Source organism: Gymnodraco acuticeps, unplaced genomic scaffold (genome assembly GCF_902827175.1).
Source record: "Gymnodraco acuticeps unplaced genomic scaffold, fGymAcu1.1, whole genome shotgun sequence".
In the NCBI taxonomy this organism is placed as follows: Eukaryota; Metazoa; Chordata; class Actinopteri; order Perciformes; family Bathydraconidae; genus Gymnodraco; species Gymnodraco acuticeps.
In genome coordinates, this window is record NW_022990441.1 from 3,629,141 (window position 1) to 3,642,062 (window position 12,922).

Below are 12,922 nucleotides of genomic sequence, written 5' to 3' on the forward strand. Positions count from 1 at the left end.
AAAGCTGGCAGTTTTTGAAAATATCTGGGGGAGCTTCATGGAGTTTTTGAAAAAGAATGTTGGTAGTGATCAATAAAACCAAAGACCGGGGAGGGGGGCAACGGGAATACGATTATAAAATGTAGTAGCCCACGTCATATTCTTTCAGATTTCTTTCAGATTTCTGTACTCTGTTATCCCTGTAGGCTATCATCTGTATTCTGAACTGTGTTTATTTACATGCCTATTCATTTGTCTGTACACTGTATCTGCCACCTAGACTGACCGTTTTATTTATGTGTAATGTTTGTTATATTTGAAAACTTCAATAAAAATATTGATTAAAAGTAATGCAGGGTGCACCATCTATTTCTGTTCTTCATGCCTCACTGATATGTTTGCAGTATGCAGGACAGCTCACTTTCAGGCTCACATCATTTCCAATAAATGTATGTACAAAAACATTGTAAAATCTCTCCATTACTTCCTTTAGTTCTTCTAACATCAAAAGATGAGGTTATAGCTATGACAGGCTTAGAGACCTTAGTCCAAACTCATTGTGATTCATCATGGCGCCTCTCTTCTTCACTCTTCTTCACTCTCTCTATGTGGTCATTGAAAAGGGCAGCTGAGTGGCAGCTGATTATCAAAACACATTCTCCTACCTTTGATCTCCTGAGGTGTGAGGCTCTAATCCATCTTGCAGCGCAGGAGGCTGTCTGATCTGGGTGGTTGTGGTAGCCACTTAGCTTCTCCTCATCTCACATACACATACAGTGTGTGCCCCGGCTCTCGCACAAGTGTGTATATATGCACACACACAGTTTGGGCTCTGTATTCTGGCTACTGCGAATGCACACTGTAAGAGAAAAAGAAAAAATATATGATTTGTGAGTCAGAAAACACAAAAGAGGATGAATATTATTTTATGAGGGAAAGACATATTATCAAGGACAACCATCAGCTTCACACAGGGTTGAGCAGGGTTTAGTGAGACATTATTTTTGTTGTAGAATATATTTTTTGTTTGTCCTGCTGAGTAAACTATAAATGTTTAAAAGCAACTTCAGAACAAGGGCATTGCATTATAAATCATATTTCTGCTCCCGTATCTGCTGTGTTATTGCTAATGCTGAGGACAGCCATTTAAACATAGAGTGAGTTTGGAATCTGCACTGTTACCCAAAGTTTCAAAGTTCACAGCCCCATTTTGCTGATGGTCTTCGTTTATTGTTTGTCCCTTACTCAGCTAGATACCCTTCCTCTTTGTAGAGCGCATTCAACATTTTTCATACTGTCACTACACATATGTTTGAACAGCCTCCAAAACTCATCAGCATTCAAAACAAGGTCGAGCACATAATATTGCAAGAGCATTCCAACGGTGAATGCGAAAGTAAATGTCACTTACAAGAGGAGCATTAATCTCAAGTCATTGCATTTTAATGGTGACCTTACTCAGAGGGGAATTCAACTTCCCCAGAGATCAACCTAATCACTTAGCAACATGGTGAAATCACGCTCTTATGTACGACAAAGCTTATGCACAATCTGCCACGCATCAACAGTTAGCACATATCAACGACACACATACAGTACTGTACTTTACATACTCACATTTACGTCCATGCACTGGGGATTTTGTTAAGTGCTAATTTATGTTATAAACATGTTCTCACAACATCTGAATTAATATATTGTGAAATTGATAGTCAAAGATTTCACAAAGGTCTATCAGAGATGCTTTGTATATGATTTCAGGGTATATGCAGGAATCCTGAAGTCAAATGTAATACCTTTTAAGACCTTTTTTAAGACCCTTTTCATACATTTTAAGACCTCATCGCCACTTTGAGTTTTAACCGGTTACATTGGCGACACACTTTACCTCACATTTACTATATACATTATTGATTGTCCTTCCTCCTTATCTTCCAACCATTTGGACGCAAACTTGCATTTCCCCACAACGATGTTGTTTAACAACCGGCGTAAACGGACCTTTGCACGCTATCAAGCAGTGAGCGTGCGATGTCCTGTTCAGATGACGTCAAATCCAACGGGATGCCATAAATAAACTACACTGTAAAATGTTTGGCTGTAAAATTACAGTAAATTACTGGCTACTAGTTGCATGGATTTCACAGTAATTTACTGTAAATATTTCCCAGTAATTGACTGTAAATATTTCACAGTACTTTACTGTATATATTTTACAGTTAATTAGAATAAAAGTACAATTAAATACTGTGACTTTACAGTTGCCATGCCAATGGAATTACTGTGATATAGCAGTACAGAGCTGTGGTATTATGGTACCTTGCTGTACATAAATTACAGTAATTACCTGTATGTTCACACTATTACTGTAGAAGTAATGCAACACAGTAGCCAGTAATTTACTGTAAATATACAAATCTAAATAATACGATAATATATTGTAAATTTGACTTGGATTGTACCATAATTCAATCAGCTCAATCAACAAAGAAAAACAAAGAAAATGCCCATTTTAACTTTTTATTACTCCATTGAAGTGCAAAGTACATTTTACAGTGTCTTGGAAATGTTGTTACGGCCCCAACCTCTACTCCGCGGTAGTGGCTTGTGCTGAGACCCGCAACATGAAAGAATACACGCAATAACCGGTACTTGGTAACGAGCATTTATTGATAATCAGCCGTTTGCTCACACAAGCAAAATGGGAAACAAAAAGAGGTCTGGAGGACTGGCCAAAAGGAACAAACAGAAGGAGGGAACCCGAACCAGCCACACCACGGGCCGTAGGACCCAGAACTCCCCCGCCTAACCAAAAATCAAATATAAACCCAATGGGGAACAAAATAAAGCCGTGAAAACTGGACTACCAGGTCCTCCAGGCTAAACATATCTGCAAAAATATGGCCTATACAGCTCAGAATGGCAAAGAGGTATTCTAAGGACAGTGTCTCCGGCGTTAGGATAGGCGAGAAATCCTTCTCCTCCAGCTTCTCTTTAATGGAATTTGGAACACCTGGGCAGAGGCGGAGCCAAGGGCAGACCAGGTGCACCTGGGCAGAGGCGGAGCCAGGGAGACAGAAAACAAGGAGGGGAGCACTTAACACATGTCTACACAGACATCCACTCAAAGTCAACAATTTTTCTGAAGAATGTGCTGACATGGGGGTTTAAATTGCCATGCCTCTTTTTGGCTTTCGAGTCCGTCTCAGGATTAATGCCCAGGGTGCACCTGAAAACACTAAGCCAAGACAACAATTTCAATTTGACATAGATGTATATGTTGCCTCATTTATTTTAAGGCACATGCAGCGGTGCCCCTTTCAATTTAAGTAAAACCTGCACCAAAGAAAGAAATTAGTATTTAAAGCCAAGCAAGAGCGATAAAAGCAAGAAAATCACTTAATTTGTTGTGTTATCACAGAGGATGGTCTGAATACAGTATTTTACTGTGAAATAATACAGTAACATGTTGTGAAATCCTGGTAATCATTTATCCTGTACATTCACAGTAATTAACTGTGCCTGTATTGATTTCACTGTGAAATTCTAAATTATAGTGTTATATTGTGAACATTACAGGTAAAGACTGTAAAGTGGTAAAACAGTAATTTATTGTAAAATATTACAGCTAAATATTGTGAAATCATGGTAATATTTTACAGTGTACACAGAATCACACTACACACCTACGTAATGATTACATTCAGGCAAACTGTAGAATACAACCTCTTTGGACAATTTATATACTTATTGAAAACAAGCTACAAAATGTAATACCTTGGAAAATGCTGTTTAATACTTTTTAATAGCCTTCATTTTTGCTAAATTGATATATCAACTTTTAATACTTTTTAAGACTCCGCAGACACCTTGGATTTGAATGTTTCTGGGTTTAACATTTATTATCCCGTGAGAATATAAAAAAACCATTGATTAGTTTGACAATTGAAAACAATTTCATTTAAAACGAGGCTACAGCTGACTCTTCTTTGCTACTCTTCTTATGAACAGGGACATACATCCGTTATTGGGTGCAGTTTTTATAAACTGGATTTTTTATTGGCAAATAAATTAGACTGATAGTATAACATCAACTAAACAACTCTCTTAAAAGAGAAGGATAAAGAAAGGAAGAGGGAGTAATAGGCAAGGCAAGGAAAGTTTATTTATATAGCACCTTTCAACACAAGGCAATTCAAAGTGCTTTACAAAAATGAAAGACATAAAGAAAATGGCATTTAAAAACAGTCATTAAAAAGCAAAGATAATAAAATGAACATTAAAAGAAAATATACATGAATTAAAGTTACAGAGCAGTTTAAGATATGAATAGCTGAATTAAAAGCAGCAGCAAAAAGATAAGTCTTCAGCCTGGATTTAAAAGTAGTAAGAGTTGCAGCGGACCTCCAGGTTTCTGGAAGTTTGTTCCAGATATTTGGAGCATAATAACTGAACGCTGCTTCTCCATGTTTAGTTCTGACTCTGGGGACAGAAAGCTGACCAGTCCCTGAAGACCTGAGAATTCTGGTTGGTTCAGAATTTAGCAGGAGGTCAGAAATGTATTTTGGGCCTAAACCATTCAATGCTTTATAAATCAGCAGCATAATTTTGAAATATATTCTTTGACATACAGGAAGCCAGTGTAAAGACTTCAGAACAGGAGTGATGTGATCCACTTTCTTAGTGTTAGTGAGGACTCGAGCAGCGGCGTTCTGAATCAGCTGCAGCTTTCTAATAGATTTTTTAGTGAGACCTGTAAAGACACCATTACAGTAGTCGAGTCTACTGAAGATAAAAGCAAAACCAAATCCTGCTGTGACATTAGTCTTTTAATTCTAGATATATTATTAAGGTGATAGTAGGCTGATTTAGTAACTGTTTTAATGTGACTGTTGAAACTCAGGTCAGAGTTCATGACTACACCTAGATTTCTGGCTTTATCTGTTGTTTTGAACATTGCACACTGAAGCACAGCGCTAACTTTTAGACGTTCTGCCTTGGCTCCAAAAACCATTACCTCAGTTTTATCTTTGTTTAATTGGAAAAAGTTCTGACACATCCAGTCATTGATTCGTTCAACGCACTTACTCAGTGTTTGAATTGGAGCATAGTCTCCTGGTGAAATGGCAAATTAAATGTGTGTGTCATCTGCATAGCTATGCTAACTAATTTTGTTGTTTTTCATTATCTGAGCCAGTGGTAACATGTAGATGTTAAAGAGAAGAGGCCCCAAGATGGAGCCTTGAGGAACCCCACATGTCATATTTGGCAACTCAGATATGTATTTACCTATAGAAACAATGTTTTTTCTGTCCTTTAAGTAGGATTCAAACCAATTTAGAACTGTTGCCGAAAGTCCCAACCAGTTTTCAAGTCGGTCTAGTAATATGTTGTGGTCAACAGTATCAAACGCACCACTGAGATCTAATAATACTAACACGGAAGTTCTGCCACTGTCTGTGTTTAAGTGGATGTCATTGAAGATCTCATAGAAAGCAAGAGTGGGCAAGTATGTTAATAATTTGATTACATTCTCAGTTTTAGGTGTGCAGTGTATTCAAATAGATTTTAAACTGGAGTCTCTGCGTATGGTAACTAACGACCAAAGACTAAATGGTTAATAGACTGCACTTATTATCAGGTCTCTTCTGCCCCTCAAAGTGCTTTTACATACTATGAGTCATTCACCCATTCACACCTCACTCATGCAGAACAGCATCAGGACTAAAACCACCAGGGACTCAGGGACAGTTTCATCCCACAGGCCATAAGACTGTTAAACACCTGAACTTTTGAAACAACATCCATAACGTTCATCTGGCTGCAACTTAGAAATTATTTATCTAATATATCATATTCCAAGCACTTGTATATAGACTCTTATTGCACTATTTCACAATTTTTCTTTTTGTATTTACTTGCACTATTTGTTCAGTTTTTCAGTTTTATTGTGTTGCACTGTTGGAGGAGCCTGGGACCTAAGATTATCATCGTCATAACTACGCTGTAGCTATGTGTGACGGCCCCAGAGCCTGTGTGCAGGTGTGTTTCAGGTCTTACGGTGGGGTGGAGCTGAAGAGGCCAATCAGCGCGATCGCGGACACCTGGCCGGAGCCGAGGTGCTATTAAGCCCAGCTACCCGGAGTCACGGGGCCCTGACTCTCTCCAAGCCGGCCGCAGGAGGAGTAACACGGCGATCCTCTCCCCTCATCCATCCATCTTGTACTCTATACTGAACAACCAAAATAAATGTGCAGTGGTTTTTGGAAACTCGTGTACTTCTGGTCATCTTTCTGTTGTGGCCTACGAGCCGGTCATAACAACTGGGGGCTCGTCTATCGTGAGTATGAACCGGGAGTTGGTTGGATTGTTTTGGCGTTAGCTGTGCCTGAATTAGCCTGTGTTCGTGGCTAGTTGGTAGCCTGAGTTTTTTTTTAAGGGATTCCCTCTGAGGATAGTGAGGTATGTGGCCTTATATGGTGTTGTGGATGCACTCTACAGGTGCCTAGGCGTTATTTTGGAACGCGTATGGTCCCAGGTTTGTGGGATTTGATGAGATGTGTTTTTGTCCGATAGCGGTGATCTGTTCTCTTAAATATTCGCTGAAAAATAGGAGGTAGTGGTCCCGCCTGTGTATACAATACCTGTAGGAGTGTTTCCCCTGGTGGGTCCAAGAGGCGTTTCCCCTTTGGGTTTCGTCTGGGGGGGCTTTGATAGTGTTGAGGTACGGCGGTTAGAGCTTCACTTTCCCTTTTCCCTTAACTTCCGTGGTGCAGGGGGGTTGCCGATTACCTGGTCGCCTCTCTCGGTCCAGCGGGCTTCAAGTGCATAAGTACCCACCGCTACGCCTCATGAAGACTAGGGGGGAGTTATGTAGTAAGTTTGTGATTAGGAAGTCAGCTAGCGGGGCTGCTCATTCCTACTGTGTGCACACGTGGGCTAAGAAATTGCATTTCCTCTGTGTAAATAGCTATTATTGGGTAATATGGAGGATATTGTGGGGGCGTTTGTGGCTGCACCTTCTGAAGGTTTCTTGGATCAGTGCACCAAGGATCAATTGGTGAACATAGCTCAGTATTATGGGTTTGAAGTTGGCGATAAAAGAGTGAAAGAGTCGGTGAAAGCGAATTTGAGGGCTTGTTTGTTGAAAAGCAAAGTGTTTGATACTCCTGTCCCCGGGCGCACAAAATAAATGGCGGGTCAAAGTGCGGTTTTGAGTTTCGAGCAACAGAAGGAGTTACTCAGATTACGCTTAGGGTTGGAGACGGAAAAGGAGTTGGCCGTGGAGAAGATGCGACAGGGCATTGAGCTGGAAAGAGCGGTGTACTTGGAGAAATTGAGGCAGGAAACTAAGCAGGCTAAGTTGGAGTTTCAGAGGGAGAAACTGGAATTAATTAGAGAGGGCAAAGTAGCGGCTGATGTCCTGTTTCCTGATTATTCAGCTAGTCAAAGCGGGGTCCCGGGGAGGTCAGTGGATGACTTAAATTATTTGAAGTTGGTTCCCAGGTTTAATGAGAAGGATCCGGGGGAAAAAATGGCAATGTTTGAACGTCTCGCAGGTGTAAGGGGGTGGTCTGAGGCCACTCGCGTGTTGTTGTTACAGTGTGTGTTAACCGAGAGGGCTCAGGAGGCTTATTCATCTTTAAATGGCAGTGACTATTTGCGCTATGATTTAGTTAAATCTGCCGTTCTCAGGGCTTACGAGCTGGTGCCTAAAGCATATCGTCAGCGGTTTAGGAATTGGAAGAGAGGTGATAAATCTCACCTTGAGTTTGCTCGGGATATTTCCACTCATTTCGATCGCTGGTGTGCGGCAACTGACGTTGATTCTCACGGGGCGTTGAGGGATCTCGTTATTTTGGAGCAATTCAAAAATTCGGTACCGGAGCACATTGCAGTGTACATCAGTGAGCACGCAGTCAGGACAGCTGCTGAAGCTGCTGCGTTAGCAGATGACTATGTTCTGACACACGTTGGTGGAGGTGCTGCCATACAAGGCAGTCACGGTGGAAATTCCTCTGGTGTGGGAGCGTGGTCTGGTCGTCCAGTGAGACCTGCTGGGCAGGACAGTGGGTATGTACGTGGGGCACGTGAGCCTGACAATGTGTGTCATTACTGTCATGAGCGAGGGCACTGGAGAAAAGACTGCAATGCATTTAGGGCTAAAGCTGCGCAGGAAGGGACTAGTGGTAGTCCCAGGCCAGCAATGTTCGTGGCACCTGTCGCTGAGCAGGTGACTGGGTGTTTAGACGGTGAGTTGAAACCACAGGGGTCTAGCCCAGAACTACAATCTTATTTGCCTTTCATGACTGAGGGGTTTGTTTCTCTGGTGGGGAACGATGAGAAGGTGTGGGTAAAAATATTACGAGACACTGGATCATTTGATTCGTTCATTTTGGCATCTGCCTTACCATTTTCAGAGGACACATACATGGGGTTGTTCATTCCGACACTTGGAATCGGATTAAATGTTCTTCAGGTGCCTATCCATAAAATGAGGCTGTGTTCGGATCTGTTTCAGGGTGAAGTAGCAGTTGGCGTGCGGCCCGCTCTGCCCATAGATGGGGTCACGATGATACTGGGTAACGAGATTGCAGGTAGTCGTGTGTGGGCTGATGGGGCACCTCCTGCTATTATGGCGCCAGTGCCCCTGGTTAGTATTAAGCCAGACAAGAGCGAAACTGAGTACCCTGACGAGTTTAAAGCATGCGCTGTGACACGGGGAATGAAACGTGGGCAGACATAGGTCATGAGCACAGCTGAAATCGATGGGGCCTCACCGCAGCATGGGGTGACGTGTCTCGAGATTCCCTGTTCGGTTTCTCACGCTGAGCTGGTGGAAGAACAGCGTCCTGATGCGTCTCTGGAGGGTCTAAGGGAGAGTGTTCTTCGTGGTGGTGAGGTGAGAGGTCGTGCTCAGGGGTATTCGCTTCAGGAGAGTGTTGCGTATTTTGCTGGCGAACCGGTTTACCAGGTCGGAGTGTCTTCCAGGTTCCGGAGCATGGCGGGAAAGAAAGAAAAAAAAGGAAGAAAAATGTAACGCGTTATAGTTAGCTGAACTAGTCAGTGACTTGTTTGTTTTTTTTCTTCGTTGTTGTGGGCGCCATGTTCTTTGCGGGGTGTTTTCGTTTGTGTGTAGGTACCAGGGTTCCGATGGGGACCCTGATTTTATGGGGGGGCTGTTGACGGCCCCAGAGCCTGTGTGCAGGTGTGTTTCAGGTCTTACGGTGGGGTGGAGCTGAAGAGGCCAATCAGCGCGATCGCGGACACCTGGCCGGAGCCGAGGTGCTATTAAGCCCAGCTTCCCGGAGTCACGGGGCCCTGACTCTCTCCAAGCCGGCCGCAGGAGGAGTAACACGGCGATCCTCTCCCCTCGTCCATCCATCTTGTACTCTATACTGAACAACCGAAATAAATGTGCAGTGGTTTTTGGAAACTCGTGTACTTCTGGTCATCTTTCTGTTGTGGCCTACGAGCCAGTCATAACACTATGACTAATAAAAACCTTGAACCTTTAACAGTACAACTTGCTCTAGGCAAGCTAACATTCATGCAGGGTTTTGTGCATGATCTGTTTGGGTTTGATTGGGGAAAAATCGATCTGTGTGCTGATGTAGAAACCGCATGGTCTTATTTTTATCTTGGTTTTATGGAAATTATAGATAGACATGCACCCCTGCGTAAATTTAGAGTGAAGGGACGAGACAATCCTTGGTTTTCTGCTGAATTATCTATTCTCCTACATGAGAGAAACAAGGCCTGGGCAAAGGCTAGGAATTCAGGCTCAGAGGTAGAATGGCTGCGTTTTAGGCAGCTAAGAAATAGCTTCACTTCACATGTCAAAAGTGCTAAATCTAAGTATTATCTGTCAGTTACCACAAAGAACCTGAACAACCCTAGAAAATTCTGGAAAGCCATAAAATCGATATCCACCGGTGATATCCGTAATGAGCTACCTCCGTGCCTTACCACAGTATCTGGCACTATATCGGATAGGACCACCATACTAAATTGTTTTAATGAGCATTTTGTGTCCTGTGGCTCTCTGTTTCATTCTGTTTCTAATTCTGCTTCTGTGAACACCACAATCGGTGACTCAGAACAATGTGGTCTGGAAAACCCCTTCAGTTTTACTCCTTTTACTGTTGATGTTGTTCGTGAAGTCTTAACCAAGCTAGATCCTAAAAAGCCGGCTGGTCCGGACAACGTAGAACCTTTCTTTTTAAAGATAGCTGCAGATTTTATTGCTCCACCTCTTACTACTCTTTTTAACCTCTCCCTCAGCACGAACAAAATCCCAAAAGTATGGAAGTCAGCTTATGTCCTGCCACTACTAAAAGGAGGGGAGGCCACCTTATTAAACAATTATAGACCCATCTCTAAGTTGTCAGTTCTGGCCAAGGTTCTTGAACGCTTAGTGAGTGAACAGGTAAAGGAGTTTTTATGTAACAATGACATCCTGTCTAAACATCAGTCAGGCTTCAGAAAGCAACATAGCACCATCACTGCCACAATGAAAGTGGTAAATTATATAACGAGTATTTTAGATAATAAGCAGAGTTGTGCAGCTCTATTTGTTGACCTATCCAAAGCTTTTGATACTGTCGATCATTGCATTTTGAAGCAAAGGCTGGTCAGTATAGGCATGTCCAGCCATGCAGTAGGGTGGTTTGTGAACTACCTCTCTGAAAGATCCCAATGTGTTCAGTTTGATGGGCTGTCTTCTGAGTGGTTAAACATCACTAATGGTGTACCACAAGGTTCAGTTTTAGGTCCGCTATTATTCTCTATCTATATTAATAGTTTAGGTGAAAATGTCGAAGGAGCAACCTTACATTTTTATGCGGACGATACCGTTATGTACTGTGCAGGTCCCTCGATTAACGAGGCTGTTGTTAAATTACAGGCTGTTTTTAACATTATTCAGGCTCAGCTCTCTGAGCTTAAGCTTCTTTTAAATGTGGATAAAACCAAGGTAATGCTCTTTTCTAAAGCTAAAGCTAAAAATAAACCAGAGACTGCTTTGGATATTGTAACTACGCAAGAAATACAACTTGAAGTGGTTACCTGTTACAAATACTTGGGTATCTGGCTTGATGATTGTCTCACTTTTAAACTTCATGTCAATAAACTGCTTAAAAAGCTGAGGGTTAGGCTAGGTTTCTTTTACAGAAACAAGTCCTGTTTCTCGCTTGAGGCCAGGAAAAGGCTAGTCACTGTGACCTTTTTACCTGTGCTGGATTATGGTGATTTGTTATATATGAATGCACCTGCCAATTACCTGAGCAAGTTAGATGCTGCGTATCACAGTGCACTGAGATTGTTGACAAATTGTAAAGCACTTACGCATCACTGTACCCTGTATACCAAGGCGGTTATGCCATCACTTACTGTACGGAGGCTCAGTCACTGGTACTTTTTCATTTACAAAGCCATGTTGGATAAACTACCATCTTATATCTGCTCCCTGATCTCTCTGCGAATTGAAAGTACTTATTGCCTGAGATCGCATGCTGTGGTTTTATTAAATGTGCCAAGTACTAGGACTGTCTTAGGGAAGAAAGCTTTTAGATGTGCAGCTCCACTAACATGGAACAGTCTGCAAAAAGAATGGAAAATTACCAAGCTAGTACCACTACATGTTTTTAAAGCTCGGTTGGATGCTACAAAATCAGATGCTGTTGGTACCTGTACTTGTGGTTAAATATGTAAATTGTAATCCCTGTACATTTTGCTGTATGATGTCCTTTTGTTGTTCTGTTGTTTATGTCTTCTTGTGGAACCTACTGCTGCAGGTCTCCCTTGAAAAAGAGATCATTGATCTCAATGGGATTTTACCTGGATAAATAAAGGTTTTGAATTGAATTGAATTCATACACATTCACACACCGTGGGCCATACCATCGGGAGCAACTCAGGGTTAAGTATCTTGCTCAAGGATACATCACATATTGACTGCACAGGCTGGTATCGAACCCACAACCTTCTGTTTGAAATACAAAAGCACTGCTTCGCTGTTAGGGCGCCGTCACATGCACCTAACTAGCCCTACACAGTTAGGGTTAGTTGGGTGCATTTGAATGAGTCCAAACAAACCTCTTTTTGTTTTCATTTTCTTTTTTGGAGTTCTTGGAGGGGATGTTGGATACATTATAAAGGGGGAAACTTTTGAAGCGCTTACACATGTTCAGTTTCAGGAGAAAGGATTGCTGAAGCCTAATCTCCTCTCCAACTCATACGCCCTCTGTCTTCTTCCTTCTACCCCTTTTTTAAATTATTCTCTCTGCCCTACAGCTTCAGGCGGCTGTAGACAAGCCCAAGGTACAGATTATATTTCCTGTCAAACACTGCCCAAAGGACTAACATTCCTATTGCAATGCCTGCCCTTACCATTTAAAAAGCATGGTTTAAATCTTTTAAGCAGTGACATTGCATGGCGAGCCTGAGGTGCAGCCTCAACACATCAAATAAGTTATGCTTTTGTTTCTAAATGTCATCATGTTGAGCTATTCAGCACATCAAGTAGAATCTGATAGGAATTTAAAGAATGGAATAAAGAGAATCAACGACTGAGTATTGTATACATGAAGGTAGGCCAGAAATGCTGCTTAGTTTGGGGGCAATTCATATTTAAATATATTGTAGTGAACATAGTTTCAAAATCCCATTGGCTTTTTTACTATATCCCATGTACTGAACATATTTGCAAATAGCTTCACTACAACATATATAAATAAATGTATAAATGTATGTATGTCAAGATAAATAAGCAATCATGTTTTGGTTGAAATATATCTGCAGTGGAAGTAGAAGAAAAACAGTCTTGATTAGCTGCAAGGCATATTTTAAAATATACAAAACCACAGCACTGCACAAACTACATTATGAAAATACCTATATAATAGATAATTCTCATGTATTTTGGAATATCTGCACCAAGAAG

The 12,922-nt window shown here is 41.6% G+C and overlaps 1 protein-coding gene across 4 annotated transcripts in view; it reads right to left on the reverse strand.

Moving 5' to 3' along the window:
* grik4 (glutamate receptor, ionotropic, kainate 4) overlaps positions 1 to 12,922 on the reverse strand; it is a 329,869-nt gene that overhangs the window by 239,830 nt on the left and 77,117 nt on the right. For 3 of the 4 annotated variants that reach the window (XM_034225444.1, XM_034225442.1, XM_034225445.1), the window contains exon 2: positions 645 to 838. The exons of the other annotated variant lie outside the window; for it this stretch is intronic. The gene's annotated coding sequence lies outside the window, so the exon portion shown is untranslated. The remainder of the gene's footprint in view (positions 1 to 644; positions 839 to 12,922) is intronic. 4 annotated transcript variants of the gene reach the window in all.